The following is a 22,242-nucleotide window of genomic DNA, read 5'->3' as shown; positions in this document are numbered from 1 at the left end:
TGGGCCCAACACCATATTGTCCGAAAATCATTTGATTCTAAAGATTCCTTTGATAACTACATTATTGTTTTGTGCAATTTGCCTGACCCTAACCTTTCATTCAACAAAGAGAAGATGGAATTTCCCCGAAATTATTAAAAGGAGAGAACAATTTGTGTTGGTAGGCCCAAAGAATCGACTATTGTCCATAATTGGTTATCCATTCCGAATGATTCCAAAAACATCATGTTTCGTGGCTCCTTTATGTCCACTTCACCAGTCTCCACGCATCAAAGAGGCCCAAGGTCCCACCAAAGGGCTCATCTCTTGGCCCTTATTAAGCCTCACTTCATTTGATAAAAATGTGGAATTATTATCAGTCAAAATCAGCTTTTAAGGCTTTGCATCTTTACAAAATTGAAAAGATCCATGCCAATCATTTCCAAAAGCTCCCGTGACCCTTTGTCCGCAACCTTCAACGGACAAGATTATAAGTAGTGTTTGGGTACGTGTGTTCGTCCTTTGCTACTTCTAACTTCCATTCATTTTGTTTCCTTTTCTATGTTGTTTTTCTTCTAGATGCAGGATGTGCTTCGTGTATGATTCAACAGCGATCGGTCCAATCTCGTTCTGTGCAAGACAAGGACAGCACAAAGAACACAGACAAATATAATGCTTCACAGAATAATTCATTTTTTAGTTTTATCTGCTGGATTTCTAGTGTGAGAGTCAATGCAACTAACTTTGATTCTTTTGTTTTTCCTCTCGAGATGCTTATATCGTTGGTTCCTGAATTTTCAAACGTTGTTTAGTCACGTCCTACAATTTTGTTCGACTTGCTTAATGTTTTAGTCTTTGAACTTTCTCGTCATTTTTGTGACTCTGGGCTTGACAAAATCGGAAAAGAAAGAAACCTGAAAAAGAGCGGGGAGGGGGCTGGACAGCTGCCACTCCGATGACCCCGCTACACACGGAAGTCCGTTGAAATCACGTTGTCGCATTTTCATGAGTCGACCGCCGCCGCCGCCGCCGCCAGTACTCCATTGTCCTCGTTAAGCGACCCTTACCCATGAAACCTTGCTTGTAACAAAAGACGATCTGTAAATGAATGGCGATGTTTGTTTAAATAACAGTCATCTACTCCCAACCTTAACTAGAATAAATGGCCATTCCCTGTATCTATATTATTCTCCCCTATTTTACATCTTATTTTGTACACAGATATATGTTTGTAAGCGTATGTCTGTGTGTGTGATTCTCTTTATTTTTCGTTGACATCTTCTCTAATATAATTAAATATGGATAGTCTCTTTGTATTTTAGCAAATAAAACCAAAAGCTTATTGAAAGATGATTAATTTATTTCTAAACCTTACTTGGCCTTTTCCATTGATGTTTTATTCAAAAAGTTATAAACTTTCATATTTTCCTTGTAAACTTAAAATTTAAGAAGAAAACCGTGCGAAGCATGGATAATATAACTAGTACATATTGGAAAACTGAATTTTGCTCATTATACAATGGACCTTTCTTTTTTATTTTGTATAAAAAAGACCGACTTTTGCTCATCGAATGTAATAAATGTACCCTTTTCTTTTTTTTTATATAGAATGTAATATTGCGAATTTTGATTCACCCAAACAAATTATAAATGAATAATCAATGAATTCATCAAAGAAAAGAGAGAATAATTTAAGGCTCCGTTTGTTTTGCAGAAAATGAACGATTTAGAAAATATTTTCCTAAAAATGATCGAACGTATTGTTTACAAAAATGAACAAACAAAAAATATTTTCATTATCTACGAAAATATTTAGACATAAATTGTTGTCAATAATGAAAATATTTTCAATTGATTAATTATTTCAAGCGATATAAACAATCATTTTTAAGAAAATATTTTTTAAATATTTTATTTTTTACTAAACAAACGAAGGCTAATATACATTTGAAAACCTACCGGTCCTCAAATCATGCTATAATGAAAAGCCTTCTAATAATTGACTCTTGCTATGCACGAGGTGATTGATTTTTGTTAAAGAAGATGCACGACGGGACTCACCGAGTCATTTCTGAAGGCATCGCTGAATTATTAAGCGTTCGTCGTCGATGTCATTTTCAATCAGTATTACGAAACAAGACAGGACTAAGCAATCTGCTTCCTTCCTCTTCTGGCTCCGTTCTGACTGAATTATTATCCTAGCGAGTTCACAAGAAACCGCAGCTTCCGGTTTGACTAGCATACGTGCATTCATGCCACGTTCATCAAATCAGTCACGTTGATCAACTTCTATGCACTTCGAGCTTGGAGACGACAACATAAGAATCAAACCGATGCAGCTATCGATCACCGTCCGAAAGAGCTACGAACGATGTCGCTGTACACGTGAACCTGCGTCTTGTTGTGTTGTTCTTGTATATTCGTTGACCACATCATCGTGTCAAGTCCACCACGAAGGAAAACTACAGGACGTCGTTTGCTCTCTCGATTCAATTGGTTTGTGCAGATAACGTTGCGAGAGTCTAGAGAGTGAAGAGATAAAAAGTTGTTCGGCGGCTCCTTTGACTTCGATCACATTGTTCTTTTCCCCCCGCTCATTTTCGTGGAAGCGGATAATGTTTACCATAACCTCTTTCTGTCTTCATGCCTCGTTCAAGGGATGGCCCTTTGGCCAAGATTCCAGGGTTTGCTTTGATTCGAATATTTTCGTCTCGATGATCAAATCATATTTTGGCCGTGTCATTCTATCTTGATTCTAGAAATAGAAGGGTTTTGGGCTTATCTCATGTCCCGTCTCACCATCTAACATAAACGTTTTACTTGATCAGGTCGCAACCACAACATGCATTCATGCGTCACGCTCATCAAATCAGTCACTTTGATCAATCTCTATGCACTTCGAGCTTGGAGACGACAACATAAGAATCAAACCAATGCAGCTATCGATCGCTGTCCGAAAGGGGTCCAAACGACGTCGCTGTACACGTGAACCCGCATCGTCTTGTTCTTGTATATTCGTTGACCACATCATCTTGTCCAGCCCAATACGAAGGAAAGTTACATCACATCATTTGCTCTCTGGATTCAATGGTTTGTGCAGATAACGTTGCGAGAGTCTAGAGAGTGAAGAGATAAAAGTTGGTCGGCGGCTACTTTGATTTCGATCACATTGTTCTTTTCTCCCCCACTCAACTTCGTGGAAGCAGATGATGTTTACTATACTCTCTTTCTGTCTTCATGCCTCACTCAAGGAATGGTCCTTTGGTCAAGATTCCAGGGTTTGCTTTGATTCGAATGTTTTCGTCTCGATCTATCGTGTTCTTTCGTAGATCAGGTCGCAACTCGAAATCAAATCATATTTTGGCCGTTTCGTACTATCTTGAATCTAGAAACAAAAGGGTTTTGAGCTTATCTCATGTCCCGTGTCACCATCTAACATAAACGTTTTACTTGATTTGTAGATAATAAGTACAAGATAGGATGACGAATAAATCTCTTAGATTTGGCATTGCTCGGAGAATTATAAGATATGAGACTAGAGATCTGTTGTCTCTCCGGTGTTTGTGTGAAGGCAAAGGGAAGTATTAAGTATGATTGATACACAGTTAACTTTCTATCAGTAAAAAGGAAGAGGATGGTCGACCAGCGCTAGTGACCCCCCTTTAGGTATTACCACCGAGATCCCAAACCCGTTATGGAATGTTCACATTGATACACGGATATGTCGTCATTCTTTGTAGGCTATATTTTCTTTCCACTTCTAGTTGCAGAATACTTCATTCGTGTGGATGGACGTCACCTGAGGTAAAAAGTTTTTGAAAAAGAATGGAGTGGCAAGGCAGGCGTGCCGGAGATAGGACACGAGCCGTTGCGTGGCCGAGCCAGTGCCCACGAAGAAGAAAAGGAGGTTGAGGAGATAGAAGGGAGGAGAAACTGTGAGGGTTTTGTTCTTGTCGTGCTTTATCCGTGTGGATGGGCGTCACCAAGAATCCATCAATGTTTGCATTGATACACTATCCTCTCTCCCGCTCCCAACACACCGCTCCTCGTAACTATTCCAAATTCGACTCATCAATGAACTACCCTGCAATCAACTTTTTCAAAGTTCCATACCAAGGAAATAGAAACTCCTTTATCATTCAACTTCTTGAGATCTTTTAGTATGATATTTTCTTTGTTAACTTATCATCTGATATAATATGATTACAGTTTAATCATTTCCAATCTATTCTCCCTATAAGTAAGTTTACTCAAGCAAACAATGCAAAAACAATCGCGGACGCGCTTGATGCGTGTTGGGATGCGATTTGTGACATCCTGAAAATTAGTTCATTTGGGATTTATAAAATACTGAGTTTTATGAATGTACTCGTAGTTAGTTCTCACCCGGAACTGATCATTCCTGGGATACTAACCAGTAGGGAAAGGCTAATTAGGGATTTAAATTCGTACGACTAAAGAAAATTCGATCGTGAATGGACTTTCGACCATAAAATCGTCGAGGTGATATTTTGAGCCACTGTTGGCCGATCCAAGGATAGTCAGGGGTCAGCTCGCCACTGTCATAGTAGTGGATCGCGGGTGATTCCGCCGGACCGCGAAATGACTTGACGAATGATCTTGAACCTATACCAAACGATCGTGCCCCTCGGATCTAGTAATTGATCCTCACGATTTTAATGACAACCGAAGTCGTCACGAATCGGATGAACTTGCACGTGACCTGAATTATTGTCAGTCACGAGTCGAATATGCGAATTTCCCCAACAAGCCGCCCGTTAGTTTGAGAAACGCTCGAGTTGCGTTTAATAAAATTTGATTATTTAATTTAGCCAAAATTGGACATCGGAAAAATTTGGAAGTCACAACAGGACGTTAGGACGACGTTGCGGATGGAACGTGTAATTTTGGGTGGTCCCGATTCCTTTAGAAAAATTCATTTTCGATGAGAAATGAAGAAAGTGACCATTTTGCCCCTAAGGACTTATAAAGGGTTAGTTATATTGGGCAAGGGCATTTTGGTCATTTTGCCCTAGCTTTTTGGATTGGACAATTTTGCCCTTGGAATTTTATGAAATTCCTAAAATACCCTTGGATATTTTTGGTAAGATTCGATCTCGGCCGTCGGTTTCAAGATAGGATCGAATCTGGGCCGTTAATCAAAAAGATTAGACAAGGGCAAGATCGTCATTTCTCCCTTTTGGTCAAAATGGACTATTTAGGTCCAAGCTCATCTCTCTCTCTCTCTCTCTCTCTCTCTCTCTCTCTCTCTCTCTCTCTCTCTCTCTCTCTCTCTCTCTCTCTCTCTCCTCCCATTCGGCCACCACCCCCCCCCCCCCCCCCGGTGAGCAGCCCCCTCCTCCGATCACTCTCTCTCCCTCAAGCCGGCCGCCCTTCCCGTCGCCGCTGCCGTCCGGCCATCACCGCCGCCCGGACCGCCGTCCCACGCCGCCACACCACCACCAGCCGCACCCGCCGTTCTCTCTCCCTCCCGATTCTCTCTTGGCCGTGAGCTGGTCAGCCAAGGGAAGCCGCGCCACCGCCGTGCGCCGATCGCCGTCTGCCGTGCCAAACCGCGCCGCCATTCGCCGCCGTCCCCGATTGTTTTGCCGCCGCTTTAGCCTAGACCTCGGTAAGTCGTACCCTAAACCCGACTTAGGATATTGGGTATCGATGGGTAATTGTGGTGGAAATCGGGGTTAGTTGGGCACGGAATTATATGGATTAAGAGTAGAATCAATTGGCGGGCCTAGGATTGAATTCGGGAAAATTTTAGTGGAGATTTTTAGTACAACAGTGGGCTGTGAATGACTGTTCATTGGGCTGTGATGGGCCGATCGGGACGCAAGTTGGATTTTTAGAACCGGCAATTAATTGTGAGAAAATGCCATGAAGGGCCGGAAGTGATTTGACGCCATTTGGTTAGAGAAAAATGGCAGATTGTGCGTTTATTGTGTGTTTGAACTGTGACTGCATTGTGATGATGAAATTGAGTGCGTGGTTGTGTAATTACATGGTTGAATATGCCTGTTGGGTGCACGCTTGGGCCAGATTGATTTAATTGTTAAAATTGACCGTGTCAAATGCTGAGAGCATGTATTGTGAATGAATTGATGCGTGCACGGGCCACATGTGATTGGCCAATTGAGTGTGGTAAATGCTTGTTGAGCATGTGTATGAGTAAGAAAGTGGATGTGGTATGACATGAGTTCGTGGAAATCGTGCCGTCCTGAGGCGTGTACGTTTACGCGGGACGATGCCCGGTATTACCGGAAGACTGCCAGCCTGAGGCGTGTACTTCAACGCGGGTTGCGCAGTAGGTGGTAGATGTTGAGCCTGAGGCGTGTACTTCAACGCGGGCAAGAAACATGGCCTGAGGCGTGTACATTTACGCGGGCCCGGAAGTGTTGTGGAAAGAGGTCGCAGTGTACCTGAGGCGTGTACTGTAACGCGGGTCACTGGCGAGGCATGTGGAAACGAGATAATGAGAACGGAATGAGTGCATGTCATGAGATTTGTACACGATTATGATTGTATGTGATATGCCTGCTATGTGATGATTTGATTTGTGTGATTGTGTTTGTGTAATTATCTGGAGGTACGTGATAGCCTAGGTGGGGTTTAGGGGTGTACTTACTGAGATGTGATCTCATGGTTGTCTCAACCAATATTTTCAGAACCCCGACCTGAGCCATGAATCTCCCGCCACCGCCACCAGAGCGTTTTGGGGTGCCAGTGCACACCGAGAATGAGGTTGCAAAATTTCCGATGGGTGATGGAATGACCTAGATTAAGCATACCACAACGGTTTTCGTAGAAGTAGGATTACCTTTATGGGAGACTCATGTTTATACTGCCTGGTTCTTCCGGGATGTAGATGGGGATGAGTTCGGGCCCGTTAGGGGTTTTGATGTTCCGTTTGATCTCGTTCGGGATTGGGACCCGGCTGCCATACCCCCGATAGATGGAGAGTTGACCAGTACAGAGGTTAGCTTAGCGCAATCTGGAATGCATTCAGCACCCGTCGCACAAGGATCTTCGGAAGCCGAGCACGAACCCGAGCCCGAAGCATCACAAGCTGAAGCTGAACCGATAGACATACATTTAGAACCGATCCCCGAAGAAGAACCAGAGGAAGCGGAGCCCGAAGTAGAACCCGAGGACGAACCTGACGAGTCTGAGGAGTCGGAAGAGCCTGTAGGAGACCTGGAATATGTACTCCGGTACGAACAGTATATGGATCCCAATTTCGTGCCTGAGTACAATTTCTTTGATTTTCTAGCTGAGGAGAATCAGAACAGAGTTCCAGCTGAGTCGGGTGACATCAATCACCCGATTGAAATTGAGGCAGAGTCAGAGTCCTCAGAGGAACAAACCATTCAAGGGAGTTCGGATTCGAATGATGAGAAGTCAGACTCAGAATGGACGCCGAGCAAGAGGCGTAGGGATTAGTATAGGGGTTCGGAGTAGGTTTTGCAGGGTACCATTTTTGAAGTTAGAATGCCAGGTCATCGAGCCCTTTTTGTTATCGATGGTTAATAGTAAGGTGTGCTTATGTAAATGGCGGTTGTAAATTGTGAATATTTTATAAGTATGATAATGGAATCGAATATGTGTATTCTCCCTGAACGTTTCCCCAATTTTAAATTGTCCGGGATTAATTGTGGTATCCGCTGTGGAGGTAAATCTCTGATGGTTATTTGAGGTCGGCGATATTCCTGGGATGTCGCATAAATCGACCAGTGGCGGATGTCGCGAGCTCGATAGGGTTCGGGGCGTGACACGATTCATACTCTCCATCGACAGGAAGGCATGAGGGTCATAGGGGCAGCGTCCACAGACCGCCAGAGGGCTTTTATAGTTTGAGCCCGTATTTTATTGATAGTTTGGGTTTGAGTCCATGAATAGCTACTGAGTAACCTAAGACTTTATTGGCCCTTGGGATTTTTTTGTGCCGCCAACGTACCAACGTATAATCTCTTTCTCTTGTAATTAAGAGTTATAACAAAGAGATGCGGGGTGCTAATTACAGTGGAATCATTAACTGGATATAGCCCTAGTTTAAGGATGAACCGAGATAAAATCTTGTCTCAATTTCTCTTTTTCATCTTTACTCTATATTTCGTTGTATTTGTGTACCTAATCCTAACAGTGCGTGAGTAAGCACATGAAATGTATTGAGCTTGATTATATTTTTGGGTTCAAAACCATCTAGGCCAGGGTTTGCAGGATTGCCTATATCAAAGAACTCAGCCCGATTAATCCCGCCCAAGTCAGAACGTGTGTTTTTCAATGGGCTCACTAAAGTTCGTACAGCCCTGTCTAAGTCCACTCATTGTTCACCTCCAATCAGCCTTGCTTGGCAAGTTCACTGACATATCATTTGTATCTGTTCTCATTTCACATTATTCAAATAGTTGGTCCCTGAACCCAGTCAACTAATTTAATCAGATAAGCAGAATTAGAGTTCAATGTAGTAGGAACTTAATAAGATTAAAAGCTTTATCAATGCCAATCATCACCTAGAAAACTATGGACCCCAACCTATGAGCACTTGAAAAGATACTAGATACTATGTATAAACAGATTCATGCTCTAATCCCGAGATGCATCAGGCATTTTTTTAGGCGATCTTGTAGTTCCGACGGGATCGGAGCAAAAGATTTGTGCGTAATCTATTCTGGCCCCTCTAAATTGACTATTAAGAACAAATGTGGGGAAAGGGTTCATGTTAGTTTGGGTAAAATGGGGAATCCGATCCCAAAAAATGCCTCAATTACTGCTATATCTTCATTGAAGGAGTGTCTGATAACCTGGATTTTGGAACTGATGTATGATATTGAGTTGTTGATTAACTTAGCTAGTGGGCAATGCACTAATTTAGTTGAGAGAAGGAGGAAAGAAAGTAACAAAAGCTTAGAGCTTATAAGTAGCAGGGTACATGTCCAGAAACATACATAGCACTTACTTTTATCAATCAGAGTTTGATTAAAAGCAAATTTTGATGAAGAGCCCAAGTGGCATATAGCATTAGCTAACTTGAGCTCAATCAGCCTGATTTTTTAGATCTGGCCCGCTCCAACTCAACCTCTAAGATTACGACAAATTGATAATTTGGTCTTGTTCATCCGTTTCTTATATCTATATGTAATTACATATTAAAACATATAAACTCCCAACTGGTCGAATTAGATAGGCATGTTAATCAAGTTAGAGTTCAAGCTTGACCAAGCAAGTACTCGGAATAATTGACTTACTTTTTGGGGATGTGCAACCGCAACCTAATACCTTCACATTGGGAGATCAAATAGAAAGCCTAAAGCTCGACTTGTCAGCACGCCTAGTTGAATCCACCTTAACTCGGAAAGTTAATGAGAGAGAGAGAGAGAGAGAGAGAGAGAGAGAGAGAGAGAGAGAGAGAGAGAGAGAGAGAGAGAGAGAGAGAGAGAGAGAGAGAGAGAGAGAGAGAGAGAGAGAGAGAGAGAGAGAGAGAGAGAGAGAGAGAGAGAGAGAGAGAGAGAGCATGCTTTTGGGAGGAACAAGGTCACTTAGTTTCATGTATCTTACAAAACCACATCAGCAGTACAAGAGGTCAAGAGTATTTGTGCCAACAGAGAAGCATAGAGATGCACACCCACATGATGTACAGCTTCCCTCTCTGTTGCCTTACAATTCTCTTCAACTTCGCGCACGTCCTTCTTGATCTCACCATGACCGTTCTAAGCATGCATCACAAGAAAACACACCTCGATATGTCTATATGTTTATGTATGTGTCCCAACTCTGAAGCATATATAGACATATTGGAACATCAGTGAATCCTCCACCTTGGGTCCACTTGTACCCTTCATGACTAGTTTGTTTCACGTGCACTTGCTCTCTTTCCATCGCCCATGGTCACCTGTTAGAAAAGGTTGCCCTGCTCTTGATTTTCTTTAAATGTCTTGAAGAGATGCTTGACACGAGTTTCAGTTTGAATCCTTCCTCCGCTTTGAACCGACCTCAAATCTGGCATACTTGAATGGTTAATGGTAATAATCAAGCTTCTCTTCAAGCAGTGCTAATAAAAAAAACATAGATGTCTACTTTAACATATTAGAGAATCAATTTGGACTGTGTTAGTCCCCTATCGAAATTCGAGTTACACGTACCATTTCTGATGCGTATTTGGGTGTGTGCATACAATATGTACATAGACACACCCTCATCAAACATTTGTCCCTATTCGGACATTCATCTTGTTTTGTTCCCCCTCCAAGCAGAGAAACAGGTTGGTTCTCTAATCTGAAGACATAGGGTACGTTTGGTTCAACATTTTGAAAGGCCTTTTGGGACCTGAAAGCCCCCTGGGGAAAATTTGAAGTGTTTGGCAACCATTCCCCAAGGGGCTTAAGAATGAAAGCTGACATTGGCAAGGCTGAAAGCTCTCATATGAACCAAACACAACCTATTTGATGCAGCTTTAGTCTTGGTCTGTCAATTCTTTTTCTAGCTAATACAGAGAATATTTGAGCGGCGCATACAAAACATCTTTCTAATTACACAATGTCGTCTCATCTCAACGTATTAGGTGAGATCATTGAAAGCAAATGGTTTCTTGGCCGCAAGCACTTCGCGCCAAGAAAAGAGAATGCTGAATCAATTTCATTCCATGCAAGAAGCAAAGAGATATTCAAAAGGGTCCACAAAACTTTTCCCGATCATGTCCAGTTGCCATGCTAAAGAATGACAAGAAGAGGGGACCTCAAACCTTATCTAAAACACACCCACACCTAAAGCCACATTAACTAGATAATGTCCAGCTAACGCAAGGGTCCAACATTTAGATGAAATTGATGGCCAAGAGGAGCTTTTGTCCCACCTAGGAGAGACCTAAGGCTAGACCTTTACCATCCACCAAAAATGGCTCACAGTGCATCGACTATCCATAGGCAATTGAGGCATCACCCAACGTAATAGGGGACACACGTGCATGATGGTACAAAGTGTGAGACAGAGAGATAGAAGGGACAATCTGTCTCTACGACTTTTAAGTGCTGCATTGTGCCCTACTGAGAGGAGGACAAGAAATCCTCCATTGGGACTTCTTCTAAAACACCATGGTTGTCCGATCTAATTCTGAGGGACAGAAAACATATCATCTTGTGGAGTGTTTTTTTTGGGTCATAAAACATATCATTCATTACTAAGTTGGGAATGTACCATAAGGCCACGTTTGGTCATCGGATAAAAGTCATGATAGGATATGTTTTATAATATCTTGTGTTTAGTAGCTGTCCAGGTCAGAATAAAGGGGATATAGCCAAAATAAAAAAATCTTAGGGGGGGTGAGATAGAGTTGAATAGGATTTTTCAAGAGAGCAGCATACGAGGAGAATCGGGTTTTTCCCACGACCATAGCCTCTCCTCCATGCCCCGTTGCCTCTCCGTCAACGGGCCGTGGCCATCAGGTATGGCCTTGAACTTGAGCCGAAACGTTAGGATAAAATCTAGCAAAGCAAAGGGTGCAATGCAATGGGAGCAACAACCTGATGAATTAGTGAGCTTTACAGACGAACTAGTCGCAGCGCTGGGAAGGTCATGTCGTGGTGAAGAGCTCGACGGGCGGGACTGATCAGTATAAAGTTTAAGAGAATCGAGTGAATTCTGAAGAAAAGATTTTATGAAACTAATACATTTTCCTTGCACTGAATACATGTATTTATACAAGAGATTACAAGCCGTTAGAATCAATCAAATTGAATTTACAAAATCAATCAAATTGAATTTACAATCCCTTGATCTTAGCACTTGCTTGTTATGTGAGATTCTTCCTTGACTTTAGCATTTGTGTGATTTGATCTGATCTTGATTGCTTGATTTATACCATTATTCTTAACACGCCCCCGCAAGATGCCGCTTCCATCGAAGACGCCAATCTTGGGTCGCAAATAACTTAACCGAGGTTTGGATAATGGTTTTGTGAGGGCATCTGCAAGTTGATCCGTGGTTGAGATGTGAGAGACGCGGAGAGCTCCACTTACAACTAGATCACTAACGAAATGGTAATTTATGGCAATGTGCTTCATTCGGGAGTGAAATACCGGATTTGCACATACATATGTGGCACTGATGTTGTCACAGTACAGAGTTGGAGTGGTGATCGGTTGGATGCCAAGTTCTGATGGCAAATTGCGAACCCATTGTAGTTCTGCTCTGGCGGTGCCAACGGCACGGTACTTGGCTTCGGTCAAAGACCTAGCATGTTGTGCGTTGTTTTTGTGCACTCCAAGACAGTGGATTAGGGCCGAGATAGATGGAAAATGCAGAGGTGGATGATCGGTCATCTGCATTACCGACCCAATTAGCATCGGAGAACCCATGAAGAATGGATGTCGTGGAGCGTGTTAGATGTAACCCATGAAATAGGCTTCCTTTTAAGTACAGAAGAAGTCGCTTAGCAGTAGCCCAATGTGTGATAGTGGGACATTGCATGAATTGAGATAGTTTGTTGATGGAGAATGCGATGCCGGGTCTTGTGATAGTGAGATATTGAAGGGCCCCAATAAGACTTCGATACTCACTTGCATTGGTTGCCTCGGCGGGATTATTGGCAGACAAGTTGATTCCCACTGCCAAGGGAGTGCCTACCTCCTTGGCTTCATCCATTTTGTGTTTTTGTAGAATCTCGCGGATATACTTATGTTGAGAGAGAAGTATACCCATCTTAGTTGAGATCACTTCAATGCCAAGGAAGTAATGAAGTGGTCCCAACTCTTTTACAGAGAAATACGTAGACAGTGAATTGTCAACGAATTTGGCAATGAAAGAAGTGTCATTGCCTGTAATGACGAGATCGTCAACGTAGACAAAGAAGAATGTTGTAATTGGACCCATGGTGTAAATGAATAAGGATAGATTGGAGTGGGAGCTACGAAAGCCGTGAGTGTGTAGAAATTTACTCAATGCGATGTACCATGCCTTTGGCGCTTGTTTTAATCCGTTAATAGCTTTCCTCAATTTGCATACATGGTTTGGTCAAGTCGGATCGATAAACCCCGGAGGTTGAGTCATGTATACTTCATCCGTGAGATCCTCTTGGAGGAACGCATTGTTGACATCAAGTTGCCAAAGTGGCCATTCTCAGTTCAATGCAATAGAAAGCACAATACGAATGGTGGTCGGTTTGACAACGGGACTAAAGGTATCCTTGTAGTCAATCCCGGGGCACTGGTGGAAACCTTTGGCAACGAGATGCGCTTTGTAGCGCTCAATACTGCCGTCAGGTCGGCGTTTAATCCGGAAGATCCACCTGCAACCAACAACATTACTGAAATTTGTGTTAGGGGTGAGTTCCCATGTTCCATTGCACAGCAACGCATTAAACTCCTCGGACATGGCATATCGTCATTTGGCATCCCGCAAGGCTTGAGTAATGCATGTTGGTTCGATGGTGTCGAGTAGAGGATGTTTAGTGGTGTGATGAATTTGTTTGGGTTTAAAGATGTTATTCTTGAATCATGTAATCATTGGATGACTGCGGGTTGTGGTTGGTGGAGGTGGTGGTGGTGGTAAGGCCGGTTGTGGTGGTGGATCAAAGGATGAGGAAGGTGGGTCCGATGGGGTGGGGTTTATAGTAGATAATGGTGTGTTATTTTGGTTTGAGTTGGTCTGGGTTTCAGTTAAGGGTCAGTTGTGGGTGGATTGAGTGGTGGCTGAGGTTGTGATTCAGGTTGAGGATGGTTGTTGGTGGCGTCGGTGCTGCGAACTGGAGAAGCAGCTGTTGTGTGGGGAGCAGGCAGCGGGTCAGCAGCAGTTGTAGGAGCTTGCGATTGGATCGGCGTTAGGACAGAAGGCGAAGCTAGACTTGTTTGTTAGGCAGTGATTGGGAGTTGGATCCACGTGGGATTCGCAGGTGGTAATGTGTTTGGAGGTGAGAAGTTTGTTGTGACATATGGAAAAATGTGTTCGTGGAACACAACGTGACGAGAAGTGTAAACGTGTTTGGTTTGGGATTCGAAACATTTGTACGCGCTTTGACCAAGCGAGCAGCCAAGGAATATACACGGACGGGAACGATTATCAAGCTTGTTTTGGGTATATGGGCGGAGCCACGGATAGCATAAGCATCCGAAAATTTGAAGTTTGAGATAGTTCGGCTTTTGATTGAAGAATTTTTTATATGGAGACTGATACTGAAGGATTGAGGTGGGTAGTCGATTGATGAGATATGCAGCGGTTTGAAAGGCATAGGACCAAAACGAGGTTGGAAGAGATGCGTTGTGGAGTAAAGTTAAGCCCGTTTGTACAATATGACGATGTCGCCGTTCGGCAATGCCGTTGTGTGATGAGGAGTGGTGAGGTGAGAGATACCGTGTGAGGTGAAAAAAGTTTTGAGTTTTAGATACTCATCTCCGCCATCGGAGTAGACAGAAATAATAGGATGTTGAAATTGTTTTTCGACAATTAGTTTAAAAGCACTAAAAATGGCATAAACATCGGATTTTTTTTTTGCATAGGATAAAGCCGTATGTATTTTGTAAAATGGTCGACAAATGAAATGTAATATTTGAAACCATCAACTGAGGTGTTTGAAGCAGGACCCCAAATGTCGGTGTATACAAGTTCTAGTGGATTTTGACTCGAGAGAGTATAAACATTGAATGGCAAACAATGACTTTTATTGCATTGGCACGAATCACAATATGATTTGGAAATGGATTTAGACGTAGGACTTATGGGTAATGAAAATGTCCTAACTACATAATTTTGAATGGAGAGAGAAGGATGTCCCAAACGTCGATGGCAATCGCAATGAGCCGTTTTCTCTCCTATGAACGCCACGGGTTGGTCTTTGTGTGGCCGTAGGGAGAGTGGCATCCGATAAACTCCGTGCTTATGCTTGCCACGCAACAACGTCGCTCTCGTTTGAAGATCCTTCACCAAAAAGAACGTGGCAAAAAATTCAATAGAGATATTATTTTGGGCACAAAATTTAGGGGTTAATTCCAAAAAAAAGCACCAACTTTAGGTTGAAGGACAATTCTGGCCCGAACTTATTTTTGTCCAGTAAAAAAGTACCAACTTTAGGTCGATGGATAATTTTGGCCTGAACTTTTTTTTCTCCCATAAAAAAAGCACCAACTTTAGCTCAAGTGATAATTCTGGCCACAACGTTTTTTTATCTTGTAAAAAAGCACAAATTTTTACTTAAATCCCAAATTTGGCCCCCATTAACTTAGAACCATTGATTATCTAACTTAACTATTCCACCTTAACAATAAATCTACGTGGCTTGCTAACTGGATTTAAAGCAATATTATTATCTTATTCTCTAAGCCACAATTTGAAGAATAACGGTGAAACTGTTCGTCTCCTTCACTTCACCGGCAAGTCAAAAATATCTCCAGATTGAATCTCTTTAGCCATATGTAATCTGAAGCTGACCACCGCCTGTCGACAGACGCCATGGACGAGATTCGCCAAGCTCACCACCACAACCTTTTTTCTCAAACAATGGTGACTTTAGACAGAAAGTTAATGGGGGGCTAGATTTGGGATCAGGGTGAAAATTGGTGATTTTTTATGAGATAAAAAAAAATTGGGGCCAGAATTGTCACTCGACCTAAAGTTGGTGCTTTTTTACGGAACAAAAAAAAGTTCGGGCGGAATTGTCCCTCAATCTAAAGTTAGTGCTTTTTTATGAGAAAAAAAAAAGTTCTGGCCAAAATTGTCCTTCGACCTAAAGTTGTGCTTTTTTTTGGAATTAGGTCTAAAATTTAGAGACGGAAATTAAATTTTGAGTAAGGGACGGTGCGCAAAGTGTGTTAAGTAAAACAAAGGTGTTTTCAGGAGATACAAGTTTTGTCATCCCAACATGTGAAATACTCAAACCTGTCCCGTCGCCAATAACAATGTCATTTGGTCCTTCATACTTCGAGTGGAGAGATAGGTTTGCTAAGTCGTTGGTGACGTGGTGGGACGCTCCTGAATCAACAAGCCATTGCGAGGCTGAGGGTGTGGCTGTTGTGTGGTGCACAATAGGTTCGGTATTTGGACGGCCTCGAATACGGTAGCAAGTCTTGGCCGTGTAGCCGTATTTATCGCAAAATTGACATAGTGGCCGACAGTCATGAGACTGAGATGGGTTGCCCCGCTGGGTGGGGTTTCTATGGGACTGTTGGTTGCCAGAGTTGTTGAGGGCACCATGAGAAGCACCGCGTTCGTTTTGGGCACTATTTTAGCGAGCAGTGGATGAACTAGAGCGTGATTTTTCATGCTTAGTTTGTCATGTAATTCCTCAAATGAAATAGGATTTTCTCTAGCGCGAATTGCAGCCGCTAATTCTTTAAATTCAGGACCAATTCCACGTAAGCATGAATAACAATATCATCATCTTGAAGGGGTGTATAAATAATGGAGAGTTCATCGGCAATACCCTTTAATTCTTGAAGATATTCGGAAACTGACCTCGATTGATGCCGGATTGTGGACAACTGGTCCTTAAGAAATATTACCCGAGAACGGGATTTGTTGGCATAAAGGTTGGTGAACCTTTTTAATGCCTCTTGAGAGGTTACGCTGAATGCAATCAGCGGCAAAATAGATTCAGATATTGAGACAAAAATGGCGGATAACAACAGTTCGTCTTGGTGAATCCGCAATGTGCGTGCTGGACTGGCTGATCTGGACGAATCAAGTGACGGACAAGGGTGTGTGCCATCAACAAATTAGAGCATATCATGCCCAATTAAAACGGCTTGAAGTTGTGCTCACTAAGAGAGAAAGTTGCTGGCTGTGAGCTTCATGAGAAGCTGAACAGTGTTGCCGATGGTGACGAGACCAGTTGCGGAAGAGTTGGTGTTGTCATTGGTTGAACTCGACATGGTGGGATCGAAGGCTCGGTTGAGCGAAAAATGCTCTGATACCATATAAAGTTTAAGAGAATCGAGTGAATTCTGAAGAAAAGATTTTATGCAATTGATACATTTTCCATGCACTGAGTACATGTATTTATACAAGAGATTACAAGTCGTTAGAATCAATCAAATTGAATTTACAATCCCTTGATCTTAGCACTTGCTAGTTATGTGAGATTTTTCCTTGACTTTAGCGCTTGTGTGATTTGATTTGATCTTGATTCTTTGATTTGTGCCATTATCCTTAGGAGGCGACTATGTCCGGTCCAAGTCAGAGCAATGGCAGGATTGGGCCTCGAATGGAGGCTAGGCTATTAGAGGCAAGGCTGTGATGGCCGAAGATGGAGACACTAAAGAGAGTTTCTAGCATGGCATAGGCTAATATGAAGCGAGGAGGTGCGGCCCCAAATTGCAGGAGGGTGCTGAGATAATGGTGCTCACTTGGCATGGCGAGGACTCGTCGAAAAAATCGAGTGGAGTTGTAGCAACGAGAGCTGGTCGCGTCGTTGAACAGCAGCGAACAAGGAATAGCATCATCGTCGGGGCAGCGGCAGCGGCTAAGTGTGAAGGTAGCGGCTGCATGCGGGGGAGAAGGAGCCTTGTTCCTTGAATATCGTCTATTCTATATGCATTTCTCGTTTGTGTTCTTTGCCCTGAAAAAATTCTGCAAAATAGAATCGATCTCAGCCACACTTTATCTTTGCTTATCCAACTTTAAATTCGCAGTTCATCAAACAGTAAATAGGATATGACAAAATTATTAGATTTCTTATCCTATCTTGATATGTTTCGGGAAAGTGACTAGATTTAACCGCGGATCTAACCAAACTTGCTTTGTCCACTCGCAGCCAACAAGGAGATAATATTCGAGAGTTTCTAAGGCATTTCGGCATATTGGACAGAGCGAGTTAGGTACCATTTTCCATCTTGTGGAGTTGACACAACATTACTTTGCAGGTATCAGCAACAATCTCTCACAAGAATTGGGAATTAAATTTGTGAGAGCTTCAATACATAATCTATGTGATTATATTTTAGCAATCAAATTTGGTTTGTACCTGATAGCATCATTTTTTGCACAAAGCCCAACAACAGTAAGAACAAGCCCATTTGACGTGGCCACCTTTAAAGCCATAAAGAGAGGAAGCCCGATTTTTAAACCGGAGGCCCACTCCAATCTGGAAGAAGAGCCAGGTGGAGAGTCCGAAGAGGACCGAAAGAGGAAGTCCGGACTATACCGTCAAGCGGATGGGTCGGGTTCAAAATAGTCCAACCCAAATTGACCAATTAAACCGGTTTTGACTAATTTCCACACAATACAAATCTAATGATCCATACTTATACCCAATCTAACTCATATCCAACCTAATCCAACCTATATTTCTAAAACACTTCCATATTTAATCATATCTATGAAATTTTAAATCCAAACTGAGGTGAGAGCATAGAATGAGCGAGCACGAGATCGAGTGACGACGTCAAAGAGTGAAGAGAGAGTCACGGAGGTGGGTTGGGGTATAAGTAAGTCGTGAGTTCATTTAACACTCATACTATTTTAGAATTTATCATTCTAAACTCATTTATGACCCATTTAAAGAATATAATTAACTTATATAACAACTCAGCCTATCGAATATAGGTTAAGAAATGAGTTCATGACCCATTTTAATATGTCTAGTCTAAACTCACTATTCCGGACTCTAACAACCATATCTCTGAGTATTTAGCTAAAAGGGATGAAATGTGGGCAGCAACCAGTAGATAAATCCATTTTCTAGGAGAATAACCCCATAATGCCATGTGTTAGAAGAAAATTTGAAATACGATTGTATTCACTTGTATATAAAAAAGACTACAAGACGCACATATATATAGGATTAACACACGACTCTACGTTTACTCTAGTCACATGAACAGACACGTCTAGATTCATAACATTAAAAGCTATCTTGAAAGACAACCTCCTAGGTAACAACTTTCTAGATTCCAAGTATCAAGATGAACTTGGGTTACGAAGAGTCTCCTTGAGATCTGAAAAATCCTTTGCGATTTCCAACAGCCTCCCTTAAGCCGAGTTCATCTTGACCATGCCGATCATTCTCTTAAGTTTAAGGAAGGAATCTATCTTCAACGGCTTAGTAAACATGTCAGCCATTTGGTCTACCGACTTGCAATACTGCAACACAATCTCCTCAGACTTCACCAGATCTCGAATGAAGTGGTATTTTATATCAATGTGCTTGCTTCTTCCATGGAATACTGGATTCTTTGCAAGGGCAATTGCTGACTTGTTATCACAATAAATCACCGTCGAATGCTCCCGCTTATGTCAGAACTCGCCCAAGATCAAACGCAGCCAAACCGCTTGAGTAGAACAATAAGTCGTTGCTATGTATTCCGCTCAAAGACTAGACAAAGCAACCACCCGCTGCTTCTTTGAAGCCCAAGAAAAAATTACATTTCCTAAAGAGAAAACATACCCGGAAGTACTCTTTCTTTCTTCAATATCACCTCCCCAATCACTGTCTGTATATCCCACAAGCTGAAAATTATCAGAAGCAGTGTAGAATACACCATCATTCACAGTACCTTTAATGTATCGCAGAATTCTTTTCGCTGCCTGAAAGTGTGATTGTCTAGGGTGCTCCATAAATCTGCTTACCATCCAACACTAAAAACAAGATCTGGCCGAGTAAAAGTCAAATATCTCAGACTTCCAACTAGCCTCTTGAAATACGTGGGATCAATTTCGGAACCACTTCCGTCTTTTGTCAACTTCAACCTTTCTTCCATGGGAGTGTTGATTGGTTTACAAGTAGCCATCTTGAAACGCTCAAGAATATCCTTGGCATACTTTTGTTGACAAATAAAAATACCATCCTCCGATTGTGTAACTTCTAGGCCGAGAAAATAATACATCAGACCCATGTCTACCATCTCAAACTCATGAGTCATAGCCTCCCTGAAATCACAAATCATCTCTTGACAATCTCCAGTAAATATGAGATCATCGACATATAAGCAAGTAATGAGTATCTCACCATTCAAGCCATTCTTAACATATAAAGTATGCTCATAAGGACATCGAGTAAAACCATGATTCAGAAAATAAGAGTCAATTCTGGTATACCACGCTCGCGGTGCTTGCTTAAGGCCGTAAAGAGCTTTCTTCAATTTGTAGACAAAGCCCTCTTGTCCTTTCTTGACATAACCTTCAGGTTGATCCACATACACTTCCTCCTCAAGTACGCCATTGAGAAATGCGGACTTGACATCCATCTGGTGTATTTTCCAATGTTTCTGAGCAGCCAAGGCAAAGATCATACGAATGGTATCCATTCTAGCAACTGGAGCAAATACCTCAAAATAGTCAATCCCGGGTTTTTGTTTGTAACCCTTGACTACGAGACGAGCCTTCAACCGATCAACATCACCATTAGGCTTGTACTTGGTCTTATAGACCCATTTCACACCAATGGACTTTTTGCCTTCCGGGAGAGATGTGAGCTCCCACGTATCATTTTTCTCAATTGCGTGGATCTCATCATTCATCGCGCGAACCCAACCATTATCTTGGGAAGCCTCTTGAAACTTTATCACAATCTACAAAGAGAGCAAAATTGATAATTTCTTCATCAGAGGGATCATCATCATTGGACAAAACACAATCCTTCAAACGATCCGGTAAAACTGGTTCTCGCCGTGGACGTGAAGAACTTTCAGCAAGATTTTCGATAGGATTTTCAACAGAATTCGATGAAGTAACTGCCGAAGTCTCTACTATCGAATCGCTATCGAACCCGGTTCCACCGAAGCCGCATCGGTTCGGATTGACTATATGAATCGAGCTGAACCGTCTCCTCCTCATCTAGGACAAAGCGAAACTGCTTCTTTTCTTCCGTGTTCCAGGTCCACTCACCTTCCTCGTTGAAGGTAACATCTCAACTGATTACCACCTTTTTCGTTCTACGGATTATACAACCGATAACCCTTGGTTTCATTGTCAGAACCGAGGAAGATGCACTTCTCGCTCTTCTCATCAAGCTTCTTACGAAGCTCATTTGGCACATGGGCATAAGCAATACACCCAAACACACGAAGATGCTGAACTGAAGGGATTCGACCACTCCACACCTCCGTCAGTGTCTTGAACTCAAGACCTTTAGTGGGACATCTGTTCAACAAGTAAACAGTACAAGCAACCGCCTCCGCCCAAAAATGCTTTGGCAAATGTTTAGAACAAAGCATAGTACGTACCATTTCGACAATAGTGCGATTTTTTCTCTCCGCTACTCCGTTCTGTTGAGGAGTATATCGTGCTGTCAATTGATGCTTAATGCCGCATTGCTTGAAGAAGCCGTCACCAACCAAATATTCTGTGCCGCGATCAGTTCGGAGAATCCGAATTTTGTGCCCACTTTGTTTTTCGACATAGGCTTTGAACTCCTTGAAAGTATCGATGGTGTCGGATTTCTGCTTCAAGAAATAAACCCATGTTTTTCTGCTAAAGTCGTCGATAAAGGTAACAAAATACCTGTACCCATGATTCGACGATTCACCAAGCAGTCCGCAGAGATCGGAGTGAACTAACTCCAATGGCTTCGACGCTCTCCATGATTTTCCTGAAAGAAAGCTTTCTCTAGACTTCTTCCCAATGACGCATGGTTCACATATCTCCTTTGGAGAAGAAATTTCGGGCAGACCTCGCACCATCTTCTTTCGACACAACAGCTTCAAGCTATCGAAATTCACATGTACGAACCGCTTGTGCCAAAGCCATGAAAAATCTTGCACTGAGGCACTAAAACATGACGTAGCATAATTAATATACAAAGGAAAAAGGCGATTTCGGGCCATTTTTACCTTTGCAATCAATCCTCATTTGCCATCATGAATCGTGCAAACCTCATCCTTGATGATAATGTGATAGCCTCGCTCGAACAACTGTCCCATGCTCAAGAGATTCTCTCGAAGACCGGGAACATAATGAACATCGGAAATGTTTTGAACCGACCCATCTTTTGTTTTGATTTTAATGCTCCCTTTTCCCGTGATAGGAAATTTTGCATTATTCCCGAACCTCACCTCCGAACGAAAGGTGTCAAAGAAATTCGAGAATAACTCCTTCTCGCCACACATGTGATTACTGCATCCGGTGTCTAAGTACCAAACATTCTTCTGGTTCTCCACTGAAGCATTACACGTGAATAAAAGAGCATTACCATGCTCATCATTGCTTTCAACAAATCTATCGACAGAACTTGCTACTTTAGCATGAAACTTTTGACCACCAATCCTTTTGCTTCGACACTCAGATTTATAATGCCCATCCTTTTTACAATTAAAACACTGAATATGGGACTTA

This window comes from Syzygium oleosum, unplaced genomic scaffold, assembly GCF_021117445.2.
Source record: "Syzygium oleosum isolate NSW1041296 unplaced genomic scaffold, Sole_v2.1 Sole_v2.01, whole genome shotgun sequence".
In the NCBI taxonomy this organism is placed as follows: Eukaryota; Viridiplantae; Streptophyta; class Magnoliopsida; order Myrtales; family Myrtaceae; genus Syzygium; species Syzygium oleosum.
This window is presented reverse-complemented; position numbering follows the sequence as displayed.